Source organism: Manis pentadactyla, chromosome 16, assembly GCF_030020395.1.
Source record: "Manis pentadactyla isolate mManPen7 chromosome 16, mManPen7.hap1, whole genome shotgun sequence".
NCBI lineage: Eukaryota > Metazoa > Chordata > Mammalia > Pholidota > Manidae > Manis > Manis pentadactyla.
This window is the reverse complement of record NC_080034.1, coordinates 18,105,735-18,133,368: the sequence shown is the minus strand read 5'-3', so window position 1 is coordinate 18,133,368 and position 27,634 is coordinate 18,105,735. Positions and strand designations below refer to the sequence as shown.

General features: G+C 38.3%; 1 long non-coding RNA gene across 1 annotated transcript; it reads left to right on the top strand.

Annotated features, from left to right (window-relative positions):
- The first annotated feature begins 17,722 nt into the window (after window positions 1–17,722).
- On the top strand, window positions 17,723–19,704 carry LOC118927657 (uncharacterized). The gene is made up of 2 exons (XR_005030910.2): window positions 17,723–19,432; window positions 19,548–19,704. It is a non-coding gene; the product is annotated as an uncharacterized LOC118927657 (long non-coding RNA).
- Window positions 19,705–27,634: the final 7,930 nt, after the last annotated feature.

Here is a 27,634-nt window from a genome sequence, read left to right as displayed (position 1 = left end):
AACCTGGGAAGATTGATTATTTCTTTGACATATCTTCTTGTAGAGTAACTTCAGCATGTATAGGTTTTAAACTACTAATTAAGTTGTGCACACACATTAACATAATAGGAGTATAGTTACATAACCAAAGCAGACCTGTAATTACCAGCCATCTCCAGTGAAACCAAGAAAACCAGTTAGGCACCTTAGGCATTTGTGAAAACTTATCTATGATATGGTGGATATGGTCCAACTGAACTTGAACAGTCTGAGAGAATTCAGACAAATTAAAACAATCCATTCCTAGGGACTGTTCACATCCCATATGTTCTTTTAACAGTAAATAGTCTGTGGTTGTAAGATTTTGGAGTGCTATAATTTGCACTTCTCCTAATTCTTGGTTGAGTTCCAACAGTATAGATCCAGTCAAATTTGTTGTTTTACTGTATGCACAGGCCAGCTTAGATATCTCCTTCTTCATTCCCATGGCAAGTCCAGGAACTGGTGGGATGTGTGCATCTACACCTGTGGCAGTGCATGGATCTTTGTTGGGGTTTTTTTGATGATCATCTTCTGGGATGAGTCTTCCTGAGAGTGCTGATGTTGGAAGTTCTTTTTCATATTGTATCTTAGTTCATTTTCAGGGTAGCCAAATTAGGCTTTGATCCTCTGTATAAACACAAACAGACCCTTTGCCTACACTTTTATATGCCCTTTATATCATTGTGTAGAACTCATTGGAGGTGACCACACAGTAACTGCTTTTTTTTTTTATCATTAATCTACACTTACATGATGAATACTTTACTAGGCTCACCCCTATACCACGTCCCCCCTACATACCCTCCCACAGTCACCGTCCATCAGCGTAGCAAAATGTTACAGAATCACTACTTGTCTTTTCTGTGTTGTACAGCCCTCCCCTTTCTCCCACCACCCTATGCATGCTAATCTTAATACCCCCCTTTTCTACCCCCCCTTATCCCTCCCTACCCACCCATCCTCCTCAGTCCCTTTCCCTTTGGTACCTGTTAGTCCATTCTTGAGTTCTGTGATTCCGCTGCTCTTTTGTTCCTTCAGTTTTTCCTTTGTTCTTATATTCCACAGATGAGTCAGATCATTTGGTATTTCTCTTTCTCCGCTTGGCTTGTTTCACTGAGCATAATATCCTCCAGCTCCATCCATGTTGCTGCAAATGATAGGATTTGCCCTTTTCTTATGGCTGAGTAGTATTCCATTGTGTATATGTACCACATCTTCTTTATCCATTCATCTATCGATGGACATTTAGGTTGCTTCCAATTCTTGGCTATTGTAAATAGTGCTGCAATAAACATAGGGGTGCATTGGTCTTTCTCATACTTGATTGCTGCATTCTTAGGGTAAATTCCTAGGAGTGCAATTCCTGGGTCAAATGGTATGTCTGTTTTGAGCATTTTGATGTACCTCCATACTGCTTTCCACAATGGTTGAACTAACTTACATTCCCACCAGCAGTGTAGGAGGGTAACCCTTTCTCCACAGCCTCGCCAACATTTGTTGTTGTTTGTCTTTTGGATGGCAGCCATCCTTACTGGTGTGAGGTGATACTCATTGTAGTTTTAATTTGCATTTCTCTGATAATTAGCGATGTGGAGCATCTTTTCATGTGCCTGTTGGCCATCTGTATTTCTTTTTTGGAGAACCGTCTGTTCAGTTCCACTGCCCATTTTTTTTATTGGATTATTTGTTTTTTGTTTCTTGAGGCGTGTGAGCTCTTTATATATTCTGGACGTCAAGCCTTTATCGGATGTGTCATTTTCAAATATATTCTCCCATACTGTAGGGTTCCTTTTTGTTCTATTGATGGTGTCTTTTGCTGTACAGAAGCTTTTCAGCTTAATATAGTCCCACTTGTTCATTTTTGCTGTTGTTTTCCTTGCCCGAGGAGATATGTTCAAGAAGAGGTCACTCATGTTTATGTCTAAGAGGTTTTTGCCTATGTTTTCTTCCAAGAGTTTAATGGTTTCATGACTTACATTCAGGTCTTTGATCCATTTTGAGTTTACTTTTGTATATGGGGTTAGACAATGGTCCAGTTTCATTCTCCTACATGTAGCTGTCCAGTTTTGCCAGCACCACCTGTTGAAGAGACTGTCATTTCGCCATTGTATGTCCATGGCTCCTTTATCAAATATTAATTGACCATATATGTCTGGGTTAATGTCTGGATTGTCTAGTCTCTTCCATTGGTCTGTGGCTCTGTTCTTGTGCCAGTACCAAATAGTCTTGATTACTCTGGCTTTATAATAGAGCTTGAAGTTAGGGAGTGAGATCCCCCCTACTTAATTCTTCTTTCTCAGGATTGCTTTGGCTATTTGGGGGTCTTTAGTGGTTCCATATGAATTTTTGAATTATTTGTTCCAGTTCATTGAAGGATGTTGCTGGTAGTTTCATAGGGATTGCATCAAATCTGTATATTGCTTTGGGCAGGATGGCCATTTTGACGATATTAATTCTTCCTAGCCATGAGCATGGGATGCGTTTCCATCTGTTAGTGTCCCCTTTAATTTATCTTAAGAGTGACTTGTAGTTTTCAGAGTATAAGTCTTTCACTTCTTTGGTTAGGTTTATTCCTAGGTATTCTATTTTTTTTGATGCAATTGTGAATGGAGTTGTTTTCCTGATTTCTCTTTCTGTTGGTTCATTGTTAGTGTATAGGAAAGCCACAGATTTCTGTGTGTTGATTTTGTATCCTGCCACTTTGCTGTATTCCGATATCAGTTCTAGTAGTTCTGGGGTGGAGTCTTTAGGGTTTTTTATGTACAGTATCATGTCATCTGCAAATAGTGACAGTTTAACTTCTTCTTTACCAATCTGGATTCCTTGTATTTTTTGGTTTTGTCTGATTGCCATGGCTAGGACCTCCAGTACTATGTTAAATAACAGTGGGGAGAGTGGGCATCCCTGTCTAGTTCCCGATCTCAGAGGAAAAGCTTTCAGCTCTTCTCGCTGTTCAATATAATGTTGGCTATGGGTTTATCATAGATGGCCTTTATTATGTTGAGGTACTTGCCCTCTATTCCCATTTTGCTGAGAGTTTTCATCATGAATGGATGTTGAACTTTGTCAAATGCTTTTTCAGCATCTATGGAGGTGATCATGTGGTTTTGGTCTTTCTTTTTGTTGATGTGGTGGATGATGTTGATGGACTTTTGAATGTTGTGCCATCCTTGCATCCCTGGGATGAATCCCACTTGGTCATGGTGTATGATCCTTTTGATGTATTTTTTAATTCGCTTGCTAATATTTTGTTGAGTATTTTTGCATCTACGTTCATCAGGGATGTTGGTCTGTAGTTTTCTTTTTTGGTGGTGTCTTTGCCTGGTTTTGGTATTAGGGTGATGTTAGCTTCATAGAATGAGTTTGGGAGTACCCCCTCCTCTTCTATTTTTTGGAAAACTTTAAGGAGAATGGGTATTATGTCTTCCCTGTATGTCTGATAAAATTCCAAGGTAAATCCATCTGGCCCGGGGGTTTTGTTCTTTGGTAGTTTTTGGATTACCGCTTCAATTTCGTTGCTGGTAATTGGTCTGTTTAGATTTTCTGTTTCTTTCTGTGTCAGTCTTGGAAGGTTGTATTTTCTAGGAAGTTGTCCATTTCTCCTAGGTTTCCCAGCTTGTTAGCATATAGGTTTTCATAGTATTCTCTAATAATTCTTTGTATTTCTGTGGGGTCCGTCGTGATTTTTCCTTTCTCGTTTCTGATACTGTTGATTTGTGTTGACTCTCTTTTCCTCTTAATAAGTCTGGCTAGAGGCTTATCTATTTTGTTAATTTTCTCGAAGAATCAGCTCTTGGTTTCATTGATTTTTGCTATTGTTTTATTCTTCTCAATTTTATTTATTTCTTCTCTGATCTTTATTATGTCCCTCCTTCTGCTGACCTTAGGCCTCATTTGTTCTTCTTTTTCCAATTTCAATAATTGTGACATTAGACCATTCATTTGGGCTTGTTCTTCCTTTTTTAAATATGCTTGGATTGCTATATACTTTCCTCTTAAGACTGCTTTTGCTGTGTCCCACAGAAGTTGGGGCTTTGTGTTGTTGTTGTCATTTGTTTCCATATATTGCTGGATCTCCATTTTGATTTGGTCATTGATCCATTGATTATTTAGGAGTGTGTTGTTAAGCCTCCGTGTGTTTGTGAGCCTTTTTGCTTTCTTTGTACAGTTTATTTCTAGTTTTATGCCTTTGTGGTCTGAAAAGTTGGTTGGTAGGATTTCAATCTTTTGGAATTTACTGAGGCTCTTTTTGTGTCCTAGTATGTGGTCTATTCTGGAGAATGTTCCATGTGCACTTGAGAAGAATGTGTATCCTGTTGCTTTTGGATGTAGAGTTCTGTAGATGACTATTAGGTCCATCTGTTCTAGTGTGTTGTTCAGTGCCTCTGTGTCCTTACTTATTTTCTGTCTGGTGGATCTGTCCTTTGGAGTGAGTGGTGTGTTGAAGTCTCCTAGAATGAATGCATTGCATTCTATTTCCTCCTTTAGTTCTGTTAATATTTGTTTCAGGTATGTTGGTGCTCCTGTATTGGGTGCATATATATTTATAATGGTTATATCCTCTTGATGGACTGAGCCCTTTTTCATTATGTAATGTCCTTCTTTATCTTTTGTTACTTTCTTTATTCTGAAGTCTGTTTTGTCTGATACCAGAATTGCAACACCTGCTTTCTTCTCTCTGTTGTTTGCATGATATATCTTTTTCCATCCCTTGACTTTAAGTCTGTGCGCGTCTTTGGGTTTGAGGTGAGTCTCTTGTAAGCAGCATATGGATGGATCTTGCTTTTTTATCCATTCTATTACTCTGTGTCTTTTGATTGGTGCATTCAGTCCATTTACATTTAGGGTGATTATTGAAAGGTATGAATTTATTGCCATTGCAGGCTTTAAGTTTGTGGTTACCAAAGGTTCAGGGTTAGCTTCTTTACTATCTTACTGTCTAACTTAACTCACTTGTTGAGCTATTAGAAACACGGTCTTATGATTCTTTATTTCTCTCCCTTCTTATTCCTCCTCCTCCCTTCTTCATATGTTAGGTGTTTTGTTCTATGCTCTTTTTAGGAGTGCTCCCATCTAGAGCAGTCCCTGTAGGATGCCCTGAAGAGGTGGTTTGTGGGAGGCAAATTCCCTCAACTTTTGCTTGTCTGGGAATTGTTTAATCCCTCCTTCATATTTAAATGATATTCGTGCTGGATACAGTAGTCTTGGCTCAAGGCCCTTCTGCTTCATTGCATAAAGTATATCATGCCATTCTCTTCTGGCCTGTAGGGTTTCTGTTGAGAAGTCTGATGATAGCCTGATGGGTTTTCCTTTGTAGGTAACCTTTTTTTTCTCTCTGGCTGCCTTTAATACTTTGTCCTTGTCTTTGATCTTTGCCATTCTAATTATTATGTGTCTTGGTGTTGCCCTCCTTGGATCCCTTGTCATGGGAGTTCTGTGTACCTCTGTGGTCTGAGAGGCCATTTCTTCCCCTAGTTTGGGGATGTTTTTGGCAATTATTTCTTCAAAGACACTTTCTATCCCTTTTTCTGTCTCTTCTTCTGGTATCCCTATAATGCGTATATTATTCCTTTTCGATTGGTCACTCAGCTCTCTTAAAATTCTTTCATTCCTGGAGATCCTTTTATCTCTCTCTGCATCAGCTTCTCTGCGTTCCTGTTCTCTGTTTTCTAGTCCATTAATGGTCTCTTGCATCTCATCCATTCTGTTTTGAAGTCCTTCCAGAGCTTGTTTTATTTCTGTATTCTCCTTCCTTAGTTCTTGCATATTTCTCTGCAAGTCCATCAGCGTGGTTAGGACTTTTGTTTTGAATTCTTTTTCAGGAAGACTGGTTAAATCTATCTCCCCAGGTTCCTTCTCAGGGGAAGATGTAGCAGATGCCAAAGCTGTCTGGGTTAGTCTTGTCTGGATCATATTTTTTTGCCTTTTCATGTTGACAGGTGCTATTGACTGTCAGCTGGGAGGACCAAACTTTTCACTTGCTACTGGCCTTTACTGGGACAACTGCGACCCCTTGTGGCTTGTGTTGGGTAATTGCGTGTAGGCTGGGTCTTTGTGTCTTTCCTGGCCAAAGTGTAGGAATTTTCCTTTCAGCCTTTCTGTGGGCTTGTTTTGCCTTAGGCTGTTTCTCTGCTTTCGCAGTGCCCGGAGGGGTAATGGACAGGGGGGCTGTTTGGCTGTTTACCTCCTTGAGGGGTCTCAGAGCTGTTGCCCAGGGTGTTAGTGCACCCGGTTTTTCCTGTAATTTCCAGCCACTGGACTGTGACCTGTGTTGTTTCCATCTAGCTGTTAAGTCCCTGTCCCTTTAAGACTTTCAAAAAGCCCCCGCTTTTCTTTGTCACAGGGACATCAGCTTCGGAACCTGCTCAGAGGTCTTGCTGCCCTATTTCCCTAGTTTCCAGCCCTCCATGCATGCACTGTGCCTGCGCTCTGGTGCGGGTGGCTGGGGCTGGGTGTTCAGCAGTCCTGGGCTCCCTCTCCCTCCCGCCGGGAGCTGGGGGGAGGGGTGCTCGGGTCTCGCCGGGCTGGGGCTTGTATCTCACCTCTTTCACCAGATGCTGTGTTCTCGCTGGTGTAGTTGTAGTCTGGCTGTTGTCCTGTGTCTTCTGGTCTCTCTTTTAGGATTAGTTGTATTTGTTGTATTTTCAAAAATATATATGTTTTTGGGAGGAGATTCCCACTGTCCTACTCACACCGCCATGTTGTCTCTGCCCTGCATCTTGGAAGTCTTTTTAAAGTAAGGAATTTCAAGGAATTCCAGCTTTTAAATTTATTTCAAGTAATCCGAGTTGTACAAAAAGGGAATCATGAAGAAGAGTGTTCTGGCAATTTTATGCATAAAAATTTGAAAAAATATAAATTCCCAACCAACCAGCAACGGTGTGTTCACTGCCTAAGTTAAAATGCACGCTCAGTAGACCATCCTATAGCTGTTCTATAGGATATTTTCAAAGAAATAAAAGTCAAACTGTACTAGCAAGTTCAAAAATTAATTATTGATGGCCTATTATGTGCCAGGGACTGGCATCAACAAACAAAACAAAGATGCCTGATCTCCTAGAATTAAAAAGAAAAAAATACTAAAAAAAAAATATGAATCAATTTTTTTAAACAACAACATTCTCAGATAGATGCACACAAAAATATCTTTGAAGGACCAACATTTTCATGTGTCCAGACATGCAAATATCTGCAAAGTGGTATATCAGTATATTAATAGTATGGTGGTTTAAATGGGATTTTTTAAAGTTTTTAGTTGGGATATAGGTGAAAGACAATATTATATTAGTTTCAGGTGTACAACATAGTGATTCAACAATTATAATTACAGTAAATGATGAATGCATACTTCCCAAGATAGAATTTCTATTTTTAGATTTGTGAATAATCAAGATGGGACACAAGAAATGGACGTTACCTACTTTTATTATCTAAGATATGATTGCAGAAAGAATTACTGTTTCACATTTCTGAACTCCTACAACATGATTTCTGTCATGTGTTAAAAATAACTCTAAAAATGTCCCAGACATTCTGTATCAACCTTGGTCTGTGAATTCTAAAGTCATTCCCAGAGTACAGATATTTTTAAAGCAATTGCCCATGACAAAACAAAGTATCTGACTTCTGATTATAAGAAAAAATAAAATGTCAAAATAGAAAACTTTTCTATTTTGACTATTCACTACCATATCATCAGTGGTTAACAACCTCCTTGGGATGTATAGGCTAAAAGGTAAATGTTTTAAAGAAGCTTGTTGTATAGAATTAATTCCTATACACAATTCCTATGATGGAGTAAACCGAATGCTATTGACTTAGACCTTTTGGGGTTGAACAATTGGTCAAACAAGACTATAAAGTTCGCTGGAATTTGTCAAATGAGTGATGAATGAATTCAAATTGATTCTCAGGAGTGTCGTAATTAAGTTACCATTCACTCATATATTGAACAAAAATCCCTGAAATCCCTGTATAACCAGGGAAGTTTAAAGAGGTTCATGCACATGAGGAATTCCCCAAACATGCTGACATCCTAGTCTCAAGAATTAATGACTCCCTCCTGATTCCCAGAAAAGTTTTTGCAAAACTGATCTAAAATTTATCCTGGAAAGGAGCAAGAACAATTTGAGCATTAGATCTTTGATGTTTGTCCTTTACTATTTTTTGAATGCTATTTGAAGAACCTGGATTCATAAGAAATAAATAAGAAGTAGGCATGTCAATTATTTTCACGAACCAGACCCCCAGTGAATGCATAACATACATACCCTGCAGTATCCCACAAGTATCAGACCTCTCATTTCTAAATGTCTTTGTAGATCTTGGGTAATAACAGAGTTTTGCTATACAGCATATTCATAATCTCTGGGAATGGCTTTAGAATTCACACACCAAGGTTGATACAGAATGTCCGGGGCAGTGCTGGAGTTATTTTGGGAACCTAGCTAAGAGGATTTGCAATTGGGGATCCCTTTAGTCATGTTTTAGTGGGATATATTCACATAATGTGTAGTCACTCTCATGTATAATTAAATACTTATTAACCTCAGTGTACAAACAGTGTCCAGGAACTGCTCCAAGTTGTCCAGCATCAAAGCAGAAGGATGTAAGACATAAAAGTAATGATACAAAAATGTCATATGGCATCTGACCCTAGAAATGCACAAAAGAGAAACAGTGATCTGATAAATGGATTTCAGATGCATTCATTCATAATGTAGTCTAATAAAATGGCCACATGGTTTTAAATTAATCCTGCAAAAAATCTTCAAAATATAGTCTTAATGAAGCACACCCAAGAGAACAAGAAACAGGAAAGCTTACATTCTGTTGCCAGTATGAATTTATAGTCAACCACATTAAAAGGTCAAATAATGATGATTAATGGCATGTGCCAAGAAACTAGCATAAATTATTTTCACTGCCCAAGAGGATATTGAAATATGGGTTTACATCCTTGTCTACAGGGTATGTTATGCATTAAGATATGAACTAATGTTAGTAAGAAAGACATTCTTTACAACAAGCAAAATATTGAAAAGAAGGACATTAAAACACTATTAATAAGAAGGAAAATATCTACTTCTAAAAGCAAAAACGTCTTGTGATATTAGTAAATTTTAAAATATTTTAAACATATTACTAGCTTACAATATATATGTTTATAAAGCACATAATGTATTAATATTTGCAGCTAATATTTATATTGTATCAGGCAGTGTTCTATGCACTTTACTTGTACTCATTCTCAAAGCGAGCAAAGCAAGCATTATCATTCTCTCACTTTATAGAAAAGGAAACTGAGAAATGGCTTTGCCCAAGATCATACACAGCTGGTACAAGGTGGAACTGAATTTGAACACAACGTGTTTCCTTACCAGTATTCACCTTTCCCTTTCCCATTTACTCTCTCCTCCCGTAGTACTTCTTACTTTCTGGAATGAAAAACAAATGTAACAATGACAAGGAATGAAACCAGAAGAAAGTATTTTGACATTGAAGAGGAAGAGCTTCTTTTTCTTAAACGAATCAAATGTGCTTCATTTCTCAACGTGAATAAGCAGATAGCCATAGAGATTTAATGTTAAAAGCATTTCAATTTGCTTTTTAATGTAATTTTGTGTATTTTTATTGAAGAATAATTTATATACAATATTTGTAGAAAGGAAGTTTTAATTTTAAAAAATCAGATCACCCGGAGTCCAGGGTGATATAGACAAACTCCTTTACCATTTTTCTTCCCCAGCAGGTAAATTTCTTATAGCTTCCCAAGCGACTTGGCTATTGAAATTTTAGTTTCAATTCTATACTTTACATGAACTAAATATCATAACTCCAACTTAGATATAATGACTTAAGCCTGAGGAAGGGCACAATGGCCAAAAGGGAACATGAATTTGGGGAAAGAAAAATGGCAAAATAATGACTTAAAAATCTTAAAACTGTATTCCTTGGGGCAGAGGCTGAGTAGATATCCTCTTAATCTGAAACAAACGCTAAAGTCCTTGAGTCATTACCCGAGAAAGCAGAGAAGTGAGTCCTCACTCCTTCCCGGGACCCAGCTGGATTGCAGGCTGGCCAAGGAATGTGGACATGTGAATCTCTCTCCTTTACTTTCTCTGGAGAACCATGAATATAAATACTGTCAAATGCATACAGATAAGGTCTGTACCTGACTAATGTTCCTAACTAATGTTTATTGTTTGTGAATATATGCAAAAAACAAAATGTTGAAAACTGAATTCATTCTTCATAGCATTTTTATACTTTACTATATCTAGAATTGATTCTCTCTGGAAAAAAATCTATGGATAAGGAAGAGTTTGAATTCAAAATAAAAACTACAAACTTCTCATTTGTTTTTCTCACATAGCACTTTGACATGGTTCTAGGTTAAAAGCTGTATAATATTTTGATGTTGTTGACATAAGGTTCCTTTGAAAGCTTTCTTAGGTTGTTTTATAATGCTAGACAATTTTCTAATTGGGAGGGAATTCCAAAACTATCATTTTAAGACTGTAGAAACAAAGGCATAGATAGCTATTTTAATGGCCCTGCTCAAAGTCTTAGAAACAGCCAGGAAATCTGGGAATAGAATCCAGTATGTTTCTTCCCCATTTTCCTGCTGATTTGTTTCATTATAGAGATCTTCCTATCTCAAAAGAAATCTCAAAACTTTTTCAGTCATTTTGCACTTTACAATTTGAAACTTTCATATACATAACTGTCATGTTTGAGAGCAACTCTACACAGTCCAAATATCTTATATATTTTCTACTTCTGTAATTTCCTAGATAAAAATACCGACTCCTAATTCCCTTAAATATGTACTTGTAGAAAACTATGAGTATCATTTCCTAACAGTATCCCAGAGTCATAAAATCTTTAATTTCAATGAAAGAGTTTCCAGTTGTTCTTCCTCACTTTAGAGCAGAAGCATCATGATTTAATATCAGGATGAAATGTGAGCTTCCAAATGTAACACTCACAGTAACAAGAAACAAGCTGGATTTTGCAAGCCAGCTCATGTGGAAGTTCTTTTAGATGAGTTTAAAGTTAGAATCCTCAAAGATGGCTCACACTCAGGAGCGGTTTAAATGTCATCTGAATGCAATTGTTTCTACAGTTCAACGAACTGCACATTGTTTGGCTACAGAATAGATAACTTCAGCTATTTTAGTATTAAATCAACATATGTTTAAATCACTTTCTAGTTTTTATTGACGAGGCTAGCCAAGCAATGAAAATACCTTCAATGCTAAAGAAAAAAATGTTTCAGGATTTTTTAAACTTACTATTTCATGGACTAAAACAATTTGCAACTTCAAATACTAGCAGTTTAATAAATCAGGTGAAGGATACTATCAGATAAGACTCACCTAATTTGTCTCCTGTCTCTCAGGGGTCACTTTGTTTTATATATTTTGACTGTATTTTTCTTCCTGTTGCTTCAGTGGAGAGGGTAAATATGGTCCCGATTACTCCTAGATTGGAGGCAAAATGTTTGAACTGACAAGAAAGCATTCATGAAAAGTTTTCAAAGAGGGAAAACCCTGTGTTGAGGTAACTGTAGATGACATGCACAGTGACATAACCATTGTGGAAGAGCATGTAAACTAATGAATCAAATTTAACTGATTTACTCATTAAGCCCAGGTGCAAGGCAATTAATTTGATCTATTCTAGAAAAGAGGTGGAAATTGACCATTTTACTTAGCAGTCACCTCAGGGTGATTTTTCCTGCAGGAAAAAAGAAGCCCCTCAAAAGTTCATTTATTGCTCCATCATAGGACCTAGGCTAATGGAGCGGCCTCCATCTGGGATATATCTAGTCTGATGGCAGATGTTAATCAGAACATGCTGAAACTTCAAAATGTTTAGTAGTTTCTGCTCAGATATGACATATTCACCATTACCCATATTTTATTGACAAAAACTAGTCACATGCCTATCCTTGTCTGGATATTGGGCCCTGCACAGAGGAGCCCTATATATAAAGCTTCTGAATATTAAAAACATTAGTAAAATCAACCATCCTCAAAAAATTAAACTAGTGGTCCTTAACCTCTTTAGAATTCTTATTGTTTTCCCAGAAAAATGCAAGTATGTAACAAAAGGAATATTTTTCATATAGAATCCTAGGCCTTGTGAAACCCCTATAGTCAACCCAAGGACCAGAAGACATAGACTCTAGGTTAATAACCCCTGATTATATGGCTTTGATGTTCCATAGCTTTGGTGCCAGGAAAAATCATAGTCAGGGTATTGTATATGTTCCAGAATTGAAAGGTGATATTTTGGGGAAAAAAACAGAATATACTTTAGTTCTGTTGATTATAAACAGAATTTTTTATATTTTAGCAGAATTTTAATTTATATTTACCTGTCTGCAAATATATCAAAAGATCCCATAGAATAAACATAAATGAATGTATTCATATTTTTAATACATGAGAATTGAAGTCATTTAATCTACCATGACTTATACTCACTCCATTTGAGAAGTATCAGTTGAGCCATCTTAACAAAAATGTCCTTTAGACTGAAGCAAGTCTGCTAAACTTCATTTGAACTTTTAACTCAGTCATTTAATTGGGCCTGTGAGAATAACAAAACACCTGTTGTTTGAGTATTACTTCTGTTTCTCTTAAGAAATAGTGCCAGATTTGTTATCCTGTGAGACTACACATGCTCCTTGAAAAGTCAAACAAGACCATAGTAATATTGAAATAAGAAATAAAAGAGGTATTGTTTTATTTCTGTTTTGAAGAATGGAAAAGAAAATAAATCAAGAACGCCAAATATCAAAAAAGGCCAAAGACTAAATCACTCTTATTTAGGGCACAATTTTACCCATCTCATTGTGTATGCGAGATCTGTACTTTTGTTTTTTATACTAGCATCATTCTGACATCTATGAAAATAGGTGAGAAAATACGGCTTTAGGAAAAGAATATTATTTTCATGTTTGTAATTTTGAGTTAGATTCAGATAGTTTGGAAATTATTATTTTGTATTTAGAAACAATAAAATATACCACGTAAATTTTCTTAGCGTTTTTTTAGAACACATCAGGAAGCAAAGAAATAAGACACAACAACACTGAGAGTAACGGACTCCATATTCAAAATATAAACATTCTAGGAACGTTTATGTACAAAGGGACTGTCTTCAAAAGCCTGGGCAGAGTGTAGGGGAACCGCGGGAATACCACAGCACTTAGAGATAGGAACACTAAGTCTTCACTATGAGGAAACTCAACAGAGAGAGGTGAGAGCAGTTAATATAACCGAGAATCAGAGTCTCATAAATCCACCTAGAGAAGAGTGATGACTTTTGGTGGGAAGAAACCATCAGCCCAAGACCATTCCCCAGGGAGGAAGGGACCAGCACCTTGCTCTCCCGCCTCCTTCTGATCTGCTGGGCTCCCACTGGCAAAACCCAGTTTGATGAAACCAGAAACTGAGGCAACCATTGGATGCTGGGAGTGTCAATAAGTAAGTACAGAATGGGATGATTTTGAGAAAATAGTATTTTAAGTGGATTAAACTCCAGATGTATCTTTTAATTGCAAAATAGCATTAAACCTTGCTTCATTGTTATTTTCCTCTGCTCCTTCCATACAGAAGAGGGAGAGGCAAAGGAGAGAATGAAGCTCCTCAGAGATTTCTAATCTCAACGGTCTATACATTCCTTGCAGCCGGATGCCACACTTATAAATCTTTTTATCCTAAGAACCTAGCATATATTTAGCACACAGTAAATATTCATTAAATTAATTGAATGAGTAAGTGAATGAATCATGTTTAAGTGGGAAGGAATTGATGTAAATAATTCCCAACAGTAAAAATGGAAATCTATATAACACAGATTGCTAATCCTAAATGTAACTCTTCCTGTGGTTTCTCATAAATCTACGTGAAATCCAAATACTTTAATTCTGTAATGCCCTGGCCTAGGTTTCAAAATTATTCCTTCAGGTAATCTTATACAATTCTATGCATATCTAATTATGTTTTCAATTTATTTTATGGTAAGATGGCTCTTGAAATATATCATCACTAATTCCCCCAGTTTTCTTTGGGTGTTACAGTGTAACATACTAATCTCTAAATGAAAACAGGATGATTTGTTGGAATGAACCAGTACTGTTTCTAGCCACCCCAGAGAAATAAATCTCAACACTCCCAGGAGAGCAGGGGAACCTTGTTCTTTTAGCATCACCTGACCCATCCAGAGAGCAATCATCTTTAAGTAACCTAAGTGAAAATCAAGTCCCTTGAGGCCTAAAATGTGTGGCTAAATCCATTTCCAAGTCAGTTTTTCCACTTGACTGAAGCCATGACCCCCTATGTCATTCACACTCAGAAAGCCTATATCCTCAGGCTAATTAGGAAGTCATGCTTCTCTGTCCTTTCCTTGTCCTTCTTTCTTTTCTTCTTCCACACCAGGAGACATCAATAAAATATTCCCCAGGTACATAATTACATAGAGAAGGAAGGAGGGCCACAGGTGTGTGTGCGTGTGTGTATCATGTGCCAAGTTCTTCATGGACTTGATGGAGTCTGAGGGGTTTTTTGTTCAAAGTTTATACATTCTACCTTGAACATAGATAGGTATGACACATATGTAATAGATGGTACAGGAAGAGACTGAAGAAAGAGGAGATGGGATGAAGGAGGGTAGAAGAAAAAAAAGAGAGAAAAAGATTTTTTCTTCTACTTAGCTGTTCATAATTCTTGAATCAGATTCTTAACATCAAAGTAACAAAGAAAAATGGAGAAAAATGTGTAAGAGAAACAATATGTGGCACCCCAAATATTCCAGAAGCTTAAAAAGACCATGAACACAGTTTGGTAGACTCTAAACTAGTAAGGAAAAGAAGCTTTTATAACACAGGAGATCTGACTGACTTGAGTGAACTTTAAGATAAAGACAAAGAGACTTAGGGAAAAAAATGTGAACTCCATATAAAAATGGTCAACGGGCTTTGGAGTCAGAATATGTAGGTTTCAGTGTGGCTATGACTCTGAATGTGTCTTTTGACAAAGAAAAAAAGAATTCTGATCAGTTGTACAATTAAATGTCCATAACGTGAACTAAAAAACAATGGCTAAGGAAAAGCTTCTCTGGAACTTAGAGAATTTCTTCGGTGGTTACTCAATAAGTAGGAATTATTGGATGCAGAAAAAAACAATAAACAGTAAGTAAATGAAATTGGTTAAGGATCCCTCTAACTCAGTGTTCCAAGGACTCTGAAGTCTAGCTGAGGAATTTCTTTAAATCAAAACATTCATCTTTGGAAGGCTGCTTTCAACAATCAACCAATGTGTAGTTAATAGTCCTATAAAGCAATTCAGTAGTTTATTATCAAAGGGTACATTCTGACAACTAGTTTATCTTAGTGGTGACGATAGAAAATTACGTTGTGTAAAGTTAGACATGCTTTGGATGACTGAGGTTTTAATGATGGGAATTTAGTGACAATATTTAAACCTTAAAAAAATGTTTTCAAACATACACATATCCCAGAATTTGCCACATGCTAAGATGGAAAAGTATAGTGGAAAAGTGGGCGAAACACAACATGAGAATGTCAAAATCGGAAAAGACTATATAACCAGGTCCTGCGAAGTCATAAGAAGCTGTGTTTTACTCTCAGAGTAAGACGAGCAATTAATTAAGTGTTAAGCAGAGGAATATATGGTCTGATTCATAGGTTTATTGACACATCTGCTAGACTATGCATTTCATAAGGACAATAGCAGGAACCTTGTCTTTTTTTTTAAATCCCCAATCGTGTAACATAGTGCCTGTGGGTAAAATTGTAACATTTCCAGAACATCTCGCCTGGCTTTAGTGAATTTGCATATCCTCAGGGGTGAAGAGAAGTTCATCTCCATGTCAATGGGTAATTACCTGGGCAACCGAGGGCGTGTCTGAACCTGAGAGGTTAAGGGGAGGAGCTGGCTTGCTTGCTGGCTTCTTCCAGAGCAGAGGAGAAAGATGGCCCTGGACTGCAGTTTATAAGCAATAAATGGGTTTTAAATTTTATTTCTCCCTCTAACTGCTTTCGGTTTTTAGATGTACTTTGCCCTGGGATTTCCTCTCCCTGGACTTACAGTGCCTTACATTAGATATATGGTGCTCATCAAACTAACCAAAATGCCCTTCTGGTTGATTAATAGTACTTATGGGGCAAGGCAGCACCCCTTGGTGGTCCCTCCTGGTATTGTTCACACCCTTGTGTAATACTCTTCCTTTGCATGTAACTGGGTTTCAAGCCAACAAAACATGCCAAATGTGATGGAATTTCCATGATTAAGATAGTTTAAGATTATAATTTCCATCTTCTAGCAGACTCTCTATATTGCCTCCTTGGTTTGTACACTTTGGTGAGACAAGATCCACATGGCAAGTTAGAACTAACAACCAGCTAATAAAAGAGATCTTAAATCCAGCAGCTCTTGAAAAAATGAATTCTGTCAGTTTTTCCCCTTGGAAGTAAATCTTTCAAGTCTTCCAAGCCAGTCAAGCCTTCAGATGACACCCTAGCCGTGGCTGACATCTGGATGGCAGAGATGTCACGAGACCCTGAAACAGGAGCTAGTAAAGCTCAGCCCAGACTCTTAATCCACAGAAACTGCACAATAATGAATGCATATTGTTTTATGTGACCACATTTGCAGCAATTTACATAGCAATAAATACCATTACAAGGAGGGGTAATCAAGTCACACTAATTTATTCTTCTCTGAGAATTAATTTTACATACAGGTATAGGTATTTGGTTTAAGAGACCAGGCAACCCTGGCCACACTATTAATTAATCCACAGGCAGTCTTCTGACCTGAACTGGGCCATTCAGAATCTGCCTCCCAAGAATACAATATATGGAAAAGAGAGAATGGGGTGGAGGTAAGTCACTAGTGTCACTCTACAAAAAAGGTTGAGGAACTTCTAATGCTAAGGGTATAATTTTTAAAAAATCACATTTCTGCCCATGGCAGTGGCAAAGCAGGTAGATCTCAAAGCAACTCCTACAGATTTAGACCCAAAAAATATATATATATAGACTTTATCTATACAACCTTTAAAATCATAATTCTGGTGTGAGATAATAATTTCCAGAAATGTATAGTCCCATAACTATAGCCCTTCATTTTATATTAAGGGAAGAATTGAATTAAAATTGTGGGTAATGATTTTTTGGTCAACAGTTTTCATTATGGACAATGAACTTCTGGAATTTATAATTTTGAGAGTATAATGTGAAAAATTCAGAAGTACTTTTTTTCTTTCAGGAGATGGAAAATAAGGGAAAGATAAGATGTGATAAAAATGAGTTTCTCTATTTGTAAAATAAATATATTAGAATGTATTCCTAACCTAAGTTTTAAGTTATAACTTTATATGACCCTTCAAAAAACTCACTGTAGGAGAACAGAAGTGAGAAATCTTTATCTATACCACTGCCATTCCTTCCTTCTCCAGAAGAGGGCAGCACAAGGAACAGGATGGAAGAGGCTTTTCAGTTCTTGAATATCATAAATAAAGCAAGTTAAAAGAAAGAAATGCTCGGGTGGAAGAAAAACCCACATAATACACTTAGAAAAATACTGATTATCAGTTTTTACAATAGACAGGAAAAAGCATGTTTGGGGGTGGAGACAGTGGTTATCATATGGTATGCCTACCCTCAGCAGTATTACCTATAGCTAACCAGCTGTGTGATTCTCTCCAAGCCCATTTTTTAACCTCATTATTTGTAAAACAACAGGGTTGGACTCTATTATACCTAAGATTGTTTCCATTTTATAATTTTAAATCTGTGCAAATTATACTCATGCACTCTAGGAATAAACACGTAAGGTTGTTGATAACGTGAAAACATTGTAAATATTTAACTCAAATTTGATGCTTTTGGTAGAGAAATTCGGTGGAAAAAAATATAACTCAGGATTGTCATAAAATCTGAATCAAAAGCCTGTCAGGAGTTGTGTTTACTGGGTAACATTACAATTCCCCTCCACATATGGATTTACTAAAACAAAATGTCAAAGTGTTTCAAGAAGAAATCATTGTTTATTGTATTCACACCAGTAGCTAGAATGATTCCATAAAGAAGTCTCACGGCATTAACAGTATGAAACATTGAGTGGTTTAGAGATCTGCCTAAAAAGAGTTTACCTTCTCCCTCAACTATTAAGGATTACTTACCACATGCAACAATTTGGAAGGCACAATTAACAACAGATGATTTAAAAAATGCAAATCCATCAACATTTTATGTCCAGCCTTAAAAAGAAGAAAAACGATGTTATCAAGATATGAAAGGAAAGATACATTGTAGTGGTCACGGTAAGACATATTAATATGGAATATTTTAGGTCAAACCTGAATCTTTGGTATCTATTAATCTGTGTGATCCCAACCTGAAATTATGACTCCAATTTAAGTCCCAACCTACTGAAATCTTACTAGTTGACTGGGATGGGGGTGGGAGGGACTCTATTATTTTGATCTTTTTTCTGGGTCTCTTGTAGCTGAAAGAGTAGAGTAGGTGGAAATAACCACATTTTTCTATCTAAAAGCTGTCTTATTCAAAAATATTCAGAGAAAATTTTAAAAATCAGAAGAGAGAATCTGTGCCAAATGCACAAACTAATTTGTAAAACAGCTGGAATTCTGCTTCAGCAAACCTTTGCTTTTACAGAAGAATGAACAGGAATCAGTATTAGTAGGGGAAAATAATTTAGACACACTGTTGTCAAGGTAACCTTTTCTTAATTTGGGGAAGATTTTCCCAAGTTCTAACACATACAAAAATAATAATGATAATTTCCCTTCTCTTCATTCTTTGTTATGATGATACAAGTGATAACATGCAACTGAAAAGTGAATTTAAAAACAAGCCAAACCAGAGAAAGACTTGTACAGCAGACAACTAGATTTCCTCATAGAGAAAATTGGTAAATAATGGCATGAGTTCCGATGAAGAGGATTATGAAAGCTCTTAACTTTCCTTTTTAAGTCTTAAGTACATTGTTACTCACATAAAGTCCTTGTGCACACTAAGGGTCAGATACAGTTTATCTCTGGAGTTATTCTGGCTCTAAGATGCAGAATTTTACTTCTGAAATAAGATTAAATGTGACAGATAATATTTGAGATTTGTGAGCAGGAAAGAAAACTGTACTTTGGTATTTATGTCTCATTAAATCATTTTTTGTACACAGTTCTCATTAAGTCCTTTTGGAAAAAACTGTTAGTTTTCATCAAAAGCCATTTCTTTGCTTGTTTCCTAACAAGATAATTGGAGCTGGGCACATCATCTGGCTGGAAAGACATTTCCCACCCACCCTTGCAGCCTGGTCTGGCCACAGACATCAGTTCTTTCTACTGCCAAGTGACTAGGGGTGATGTGAGTCACTTTCTGGTTTTGGTCTTACTTTAACCTTGGACGTTTATGATTTTTTCTCCCTTCCCGTGAGCTGAGACATGCACACCTGTGTTTTTACCAGGCAGATGATAACAGTGCCCTGTGGGAGGAGGGAGTAATAAGGAAGGAAGAAATCTGAGTCCCTGCATGACAGTGTGGAGCAGAGATATCCCAACAACCTGCATTGTTTCTCTAAGGATTCTCATGTGAGAGAGGAATAAATTAATGTTTTTCTTCAAGCCAAGGTATTTGGGAAGCTCTTTGTTGTAGCAGCTTATGTTTGCACTTAAAGATTTTCATGTAGGTATTTTTATATTTATTATGCAAAATCATATATATTATATATGTATGTACACAAGCACACATACCTCATAAACATAGTGACTATGCCTGTACCCTTCACTCATAATAAATAAAACATTACCATCATGCTTGTGGTTCCTATTACTCTATACCACTCACAATTCTTCCTTCCCTCAACCTCCACAGTAAATATCAGGTGATCTTGAATTTGATATATTTCTTATTCTTAGACATGTTTTTCAGTTTTACTAAATATGTATGTTTCATGGTTACTTAAATAATATGTAACTTTATATGCCTGTTTTATAATATAAATGTGGTGTCTTTATCAGCTGGGAATCTTAGTTGCAAATGCAAAAGAATCTTTGTTTAGTTTAAACAGAAAAAGACTTTATTATAGGATATAAAGCAGTTCCTAGACTCTCCAGGATCCTCAAAAAGGCAGAGTCTTAAACTATGTAATCCAACCATATCACAGAAGCTTCCTTAATGAAAACACCACTGTTTCTAATCTGCAATTGTGATGCTATGGGATGCAGAGAGAATATTCTTGTGTTTCTATGCCATCTGGGCTTTCTGAATAAATTCTGTTGAAAACCTGGAATCCTGGAATAAGATGGTGAGAGAATTCCAGAGAGACTTACCTAACTCTGAAGGTATGTATTTACATTTCAAAAGAAAATGAGGTCCAGCACCTTGGAGACATCTGTAGGTCATAAAAGCCAGAGAGATACACAGGGTTTATGTGGTCCCTGACGAGATGCGTATACATTCCACGAGGTTAGAGTGAGACCCAGGATCCTTTCCATCTCACTTGTACACAGCAAAGGTTTTTCTCCCTCCTTTTAGAAGAAGAAAGGGAACTCAGCTGTTCTGTATAGAAGGAGAGAATCTATTTTTCTCTGTCCCTCACCAATGGAGTGTCCAGCTACATATATAAGGGATGTTTCCATTTGGTTTTCATCATATCACCCTAGGGGTAAAAACTCAGGTGAGGGAGAATAATATCCTTATTACTTATAAAGTAACAAATATAAAATCTATCTCTGATATAGAACACCTCATGTATACAGTCAGAATTAAATTAACAGAGATGAATATTAAATCTCAACAAGTTCCTGGGACTAGATACTAGAAATTTCAGCACTACTTCCCCTCAGAACACTGTACACCACCACTCTACAAACCAAATGCCTTGGGCAGGTTATTGAAAAACAGGCCCTGAGGCAGAGGTTTCTGTAGCGTTAACCGGGAATACTCTCAGAAACAAGCTGTAAGAAAGTAAGAGAAGTGACATAAGGTACAGGGAGATGTGGAGCTGTAATCAAAAGTAACATAGGCCTCAGGCAATCCCATAGGGAGCTCTGGACATTTGGAGTTGTCCCAGATTTAGACCAAGAGGTTAGTCATTGCATACAAGCTGTCCTGGGGAGGGACCAGAGGTATGTTCCTCTGGCTGCCCTCCAAGGCCAGGCAGTGCCTGGAGATAGACTCAGCTGAGAGCTAACAGTAGCAACATCAGGGCAACTTCCACATGAGGGTTTTAGTCTTAACAAGATCTGTGCAGTACACAATGCACCTGCCACCAGATCACTTCCTTCAAGCTGACATCAGTTGGCTGCCAGGCCTCCCTGGTTTGCAGCTGGCCCGGGCAGGGGTGGGGGTGGGTGGGATGGTGATGTCAGAGTTGAGTGCTGCCTGGAAACCTAGGCACTCAGCAGGGGCAGCAGCCTGATCAGCTTCTATGAGGAGACATATATGTTGAGCCATAAAATCACCATATTAGCAAATAGTCATGTCAGACTGATGGTGAAAGAAGACACAGACATGACACAGAAATATAAAATAAAGTTGACTTACCTAAGGTTTACCTATCTTACTATGAAAAGAAGTTAGTGCAATCAGAGTATTGCAAATCAGAATGTTGCAATCAGAGTATTTTAAGGATCAGCAGCATAATCCTTTAGTAGATTTGCATGCGAGTTTCCATGTTCTCTGAAAAAGGGGAACAATTGTAGTTTGAAAACCTTATGGAAAGTTATGTTGAACTTTCTGGAAGTTCAAATGCTCCTCTTCTAGCCTAATGTCATATATCTAAACCCAAGAAAGATCTTCACACTGGCTAATCTGGCTATGTGCCAGAGACCACATTATATGAGCCTGGTAGACATCATCAATCTAGGTGCCATACAAAATATGATAATGGAATATAGTTCAATCAGAGGGTTCATTATCAAGGGTTCATTTTTTCACCTTTGGCCTCCCTGGTTTAAGTGTTCTCCTGAAATGAGAGCTAAGAAAATGCAGGAGCAAGTGTATCTTGGAGTCATGCTAACAGTTTCTATTCCAGTCGACCCTGATAGTGTACTGCTATCCCTGCAGGGTAAAAGCCAACTCTTTAAAATCCAATCATTGATATGGGTGGGGGGGATGTATTTTCCAGATTAATAGTGCCATATGAGATACCAGAGCCTGTGTCCATTTGCTCTAGTAAAAAGACTACATCTTCAGTGGGGTTTCCACTTTACTAAGCTTACATTCATAACCCTTATTCTCTAAGGCCCAGGTACAACAGCTGAGGTAAGTGAGCCTATACTAAGGATAATTATGCCTGCCTCTTTCCAGGTTTTCACAGTGGAAGTAATCTCTAAGATTCCTTGGGAATATAGTATTTCTTTGGCTTATATTTTGGTAGGCAATTAGTATTCCACTATCTACCATTTCTTCTTCTTCCATGAGAGTCTTCATACCATTTTGGAAATCAGCTGAGTATGTGTAATCCAATAATATACTTAGGAAACAGGATGAATAATGGGAAAGCCAGGTTTTCACATCCGATAGGCCCACTGTGACATGGTCTTGAGCCAAAATTCTACACATCACCTGACCTCAACTTCCCTTAAGCCCATTAAGACTGGTGAACCACACAGATGTTCTGGGTCCCAGTATCAGGTTTTTCTCTGTGATACAACAAATTACCACATATTTGGAGGTTTAAAACAATGCCTATTTACTATCTCACAAATCAGTAGGTTAGAATTGTGATAGGGGCCTCAGCAGGCTAAAATTAAGATGTTGCTCTTAGCCTCAATCCTGCTGTTGGCAGAAGTTAGTTCCGTGTATTTGCTGGACTGAGGTCCCCATTTCTTTTTTGGCTTTCATTCAGGGGTTATTCTCAGCTTCTAGAGGCCACTTCATTCTCTGGCTCATGACCCCCTTCCTCTTCAAAGCCAGCAATGGCTGATGAACTCCTTATGCTTTGAATCTGTCTACCCATTCTGATGCATCTCTCTTCTGTCTTCCCCCATGATGGTATTGTAGTGTATTTTCTAAAGGATATTTTCTCCTTATTCATTCAAAATGCTCTAGATTTATGAACTATGGATTGGGAAACTGATAAGATGTCAAGCTTCCATTATGTGGCCAAAAAAGAATTAGACTATTGGAAAGCGGCATAATATAAACTTGGCTACAACAAATCTCTAATCGTAATGAAGCTTTCAAACATCATCGTCCTTTAATAAAGTAATATCTCAAATAATGTTTATAATTTGTAATTTAATTGCCTACTTTAGTTGTCTAAAATGGGGTTGTATAGTATCAAATAAGACTATATGTAAGTTATTTTACATTTTGATACATATATGTGTGACAACCTATGAGGTGTGTATGTGATAATATATGAACAATCTATAGCTATGACAATGGACACAGAAAACACATTTAATGTCATCCATTTAAAAAATGCTCATGTATTATTGTACTTCAAGTAAAAAAAACAGTATGGCTAACATAAAAAATAGTATGGCTAACATAAAAATTATTTGTATGCTGACAAACCAAATATTTTGTTGGTTAACTGGATGTTTATTATGTAGACTATAGATTTGGTAGTATATAATAGATTTCTAAGTGAAGCTGGGAATTTATTTCTCTGTCTTCTCATAGTTCAGCCGTGAATAATTAAGGTCTGCTATGAAAAATCTGAGTCTGCCGTCTCTGGCATATTGCCTTTATCTGCTTGGTTGAAGAGGACTTGCTACCTTATCCACATTCCAAGAACCAGGATAGAGAAAGGGAACAAGAGCACTCAGGTTCTCTCCCTTGATTAGCGCAACCTATAAAAAGCCCACATCACTTCTGACCACATTCTATGGGGCAAAACTTAGTCACATGGCCACACAGAGCTGCAAGATGACTGTGGAATATAGTTGACACCAAATTGCATTTATTTAGCACTTACCCAGTTCTTGTACTAAGACCTTGATGTAAAGTTTTGTTTTTCATGTAATCTTCACAAGTAACATTAGGCCTATATTACAATGGACTTCTCTGAAGTCATGGATTTGGAAAACTAGGATCAAAAGTCAAGTTTCCTGATTTCTATTTCTTTGCTCTTTCTAGCCTATCGTGCATTAGCAATAGTTTGATGACTTAAGAGCCGAGGGCAGAAGGGGCACATATGTGTAATATGACATAGTCTAAAGCACCAGGAAAGCCAAAATGCAGTTACACCTTTTTCAACAAGCGCTTTAGGCAGAACACCATTTTAGATGTCTTTGGACTCTTCCTTTGAGAAGAACAAAAAATGGGAAGCCCCTCAATGGGAAGCCATCTATAAATCTGTAAAAGCCCTCTATAAATGATGCCCAGTCTGAAGATTTTTTCAACAAACTTCCATATATGAGAATGAGCATTGCTAAATCTCATGACCAGATGTGGACATGATGATGCCAACTGCATTTGTGCCTTTTCCTTCTCTGCCTGGACTTCCTACACAGCACGAGTCCCTGTAGGACAACAGGTACATCAGCAAGCTCCCTGTGGAGAACATTTACCCCCATGACTTCCTTCCTCAGCGCACAACAGGCTTCCACTTAAGCAGCTCTATTTCGGTGGCTGGTTTGTGAGACATTTAACTAGAACAATAACAAAGTATGTCATAATATAGAAAGAACTATGGTACAGAAAGACATGTCATTTATAGGAGGCATGCTGTAGGTCAGTAACTGAAATGGGCAGAGATTGACAGTTTCTAAAAAGGATAATGGATTTTAAATTTCTAACAACAACAGCCTGAGCATCCAGTTTGCTAAGCTTGTATCTTTTATGAGGACAGAAAATTTAGCCCAACAAGGGTCAAAAACTCACCCAGGAAAACTTGGTAGAAAAGAAACAGAAAACTCAAGGCTCTGAGTAGGAAAGTTAATGTTGGAAATATATTCAAAAGCAAACCATCGTGGTAACAGAGCTGTTATCACCTTAGATGCCTTTACGTATAGAAATGATTCCATACTTCCAAGTGCCTCTATTCTCCCCTTTTAAAAAGGGAATAAAGGAATGGCAAGGGCTATATAAGCTGGACTAAATTATTTTCCTGTGAAGGCATTGTCACTTATCTCCTTGCACTTTGGTGGCCCCTAATTCTCATGGCAGAGGGGAACATAACTAGAAACAAGAACAAAATTCCTCCTGCTGTAGCTAGTCATCACTCATTTCATGCAAACAATTCCCACTTTCACAGCCCCTTACCCTCAAGTAATGGTTATCAAAAGTGGTGAATGGGGTTAAAAATTCATCCAGAGACACAAAGGGCTTGATCTGATAACAAGAGTCTTTTAGAATGAAATGGAAGATGGGACATTTCATGGCCCTGGCTCCTCGGAGTTTCTTGTGTGAGAGGCAGAAATACACTGCAGAGATTTTGCGGTTTCTAACACAAGGTCCAAAGTGCTTTTAAGAGAAAAAAAGACAGTGGATGATTTTGTCATGAGCAGAGCATTCTGGAAATTTTTAGGTCTACAAATGGCTACTCAAATTCTTCATGCACTGTGGTTTTACATTTCATATTAAAATGTAAATTCAGAATTCTGAGGACTGACATGATCTTCACCCCATCCTTGCAGGCCAAAGGCTCGTCAGTGGAGAGCCGCAGCTGTGGGCAAATAGCGAAGCGGCAGAAGCCCAGAAGCTGTGACCTAATCAACATGTCTCTTGTCCCTGTGCCTCCTCTCTTTGGAGGAAATAGGAGACCCTTTACTCTGACAATGACTAGATGAACCATTTTGTCACGAAGAACCATCTCCTCTCCTAGATAAACACAGACGGAAAGGAGGGAAAAGGGAGATGGAGGTGGTGGAGGAGGCCTAAGGGATGGGGAGATGGAGGATGCGGGAGGGCCCCTGGGGAAACACGCCAGGTCAGTCCCTGTGATTTCGCTCGGATGAGGATGGCGCTGCCAGCGGGCAGCCAGGGCCCGCCAGCCCCTCCTTTTGTCACAGGTCCGGGCAGTCTTATAAAGCTCATGTTCTTGGTTATTTTGAAGGCCATGGTGATGCCAATACTCAAATTGAACCGAGTTGAGAGATCATGGTGGTTTGCACACCTCTGCCTTGCATTCACTGCAGGAGGTCCTCCTGGCCCCCTGCAATATGCACGCACAGCCCACACTGGCAGCTGTCTGCTTCCAGCACTGACCAGTTTCCCACATTATCTCCTTGGGCTCCATGAGCTGCTGAGCTTTACAGTCCGCGTACAGCGTGGTGAACACGGGTAGCCTCTGGTGGAAATATTTCCAACTGGTCTTTGCTTTCAGCTTCATTCAGGTTCCTTCTGGCAAACCTGAAACAGATTTCTGTGCTCGGACTTGAGGCTGAACGTGAAGAAGCTCCCAATGGCTCCCTGCTGGCCCTGGCTATTGCCGAGGGAAGAGGCGGGGGGTCACACACCATAGGCAAGTCTGCTGGTCATGCGCCTGCCCCAGAGGCCGAGCATGAACAGTTTCCTTTGGATAGACCTTGGAAGTCAATTCCTTCTGGGCCTCTATCACTACTGTTACTCCTGTTATGGGTGGAAGGGGAGGCCACAGGGACACTCCAGAGGGCTGCAGCACCTCACAGTCACTCTATGCAGGCCACAGTCCTGCAGCCTGGCTGGGCTGCAAGAGGCTGACTTCGATTCCTGGTGCCGGCAGGCTGGGCCTGTGGGACTGCTGCCTGGCGGGGAAGCAGAAGCCATAGTGGCCGCAGACCTTGGCAGAGTTAGGCTGCCTTTGCCATTCTGGGGGAGGGCTGGCCAAGGCTGACCCTCTCCAAAAGCAGGGAATTCCGCTTTGATTTGTCTGGCGGAGAGGTTGCTGTCCTTGGAGGGGACAGGAATGGTCTTCTTCTCTTCCAGGCTGGCTAGGGGACTGGTAGGGACATTGGCTGGGCATCCAGCCTTCCCCTCGACTCCTGGTACTCCTCACACCCTTTTATTTCTGCATTGCTGCTCTGAGCAATCTCAAAGTAAAAGGTAGGAGTGAGAATGGCAGGCTGGCTGAAGCCACTGCAGCCCTGGTAGCGCTGGAATGAACTCGATGCTGGGGCTTCAGGGCGACGGGGCAGTCCTCCAGCTCGGCTCTCCTACAGCCCAGGAGCAGACATCTACACATTATAGTTTATAATTATATATTTTGAATTGCATTTTAATGTATATTTTGTAATTAATTTTTAATAATTTTTATAAAGTTGTATAATTTGATAATATTAGAAAATTAGAATCTCCCACAGGTATCTATTATCTAACATCAGTATTATCAACACTATTATCATCCTTTTTTTATTTTACCCATTATCCAGTCTGCATCTTTAAGTAAAAACTTTTTTAAAAAAACACAGACACCATGCCATTATTCAATTTGACAAATCAATAGTATCATACAATGTCAGTTCATATCCCAGGTGTCTCAAAGATATTTTCAGTTGGTATGTTTGAAAGAGGTCCAAAAAAAGTTTGAGAAAGTAACAGATTCTTGCCCTTTTACCTTTCATTATAGCCTTAAAGCTCTATTCGGTTTTCTTTTAATTTTGTTTCAATGACCAAAGG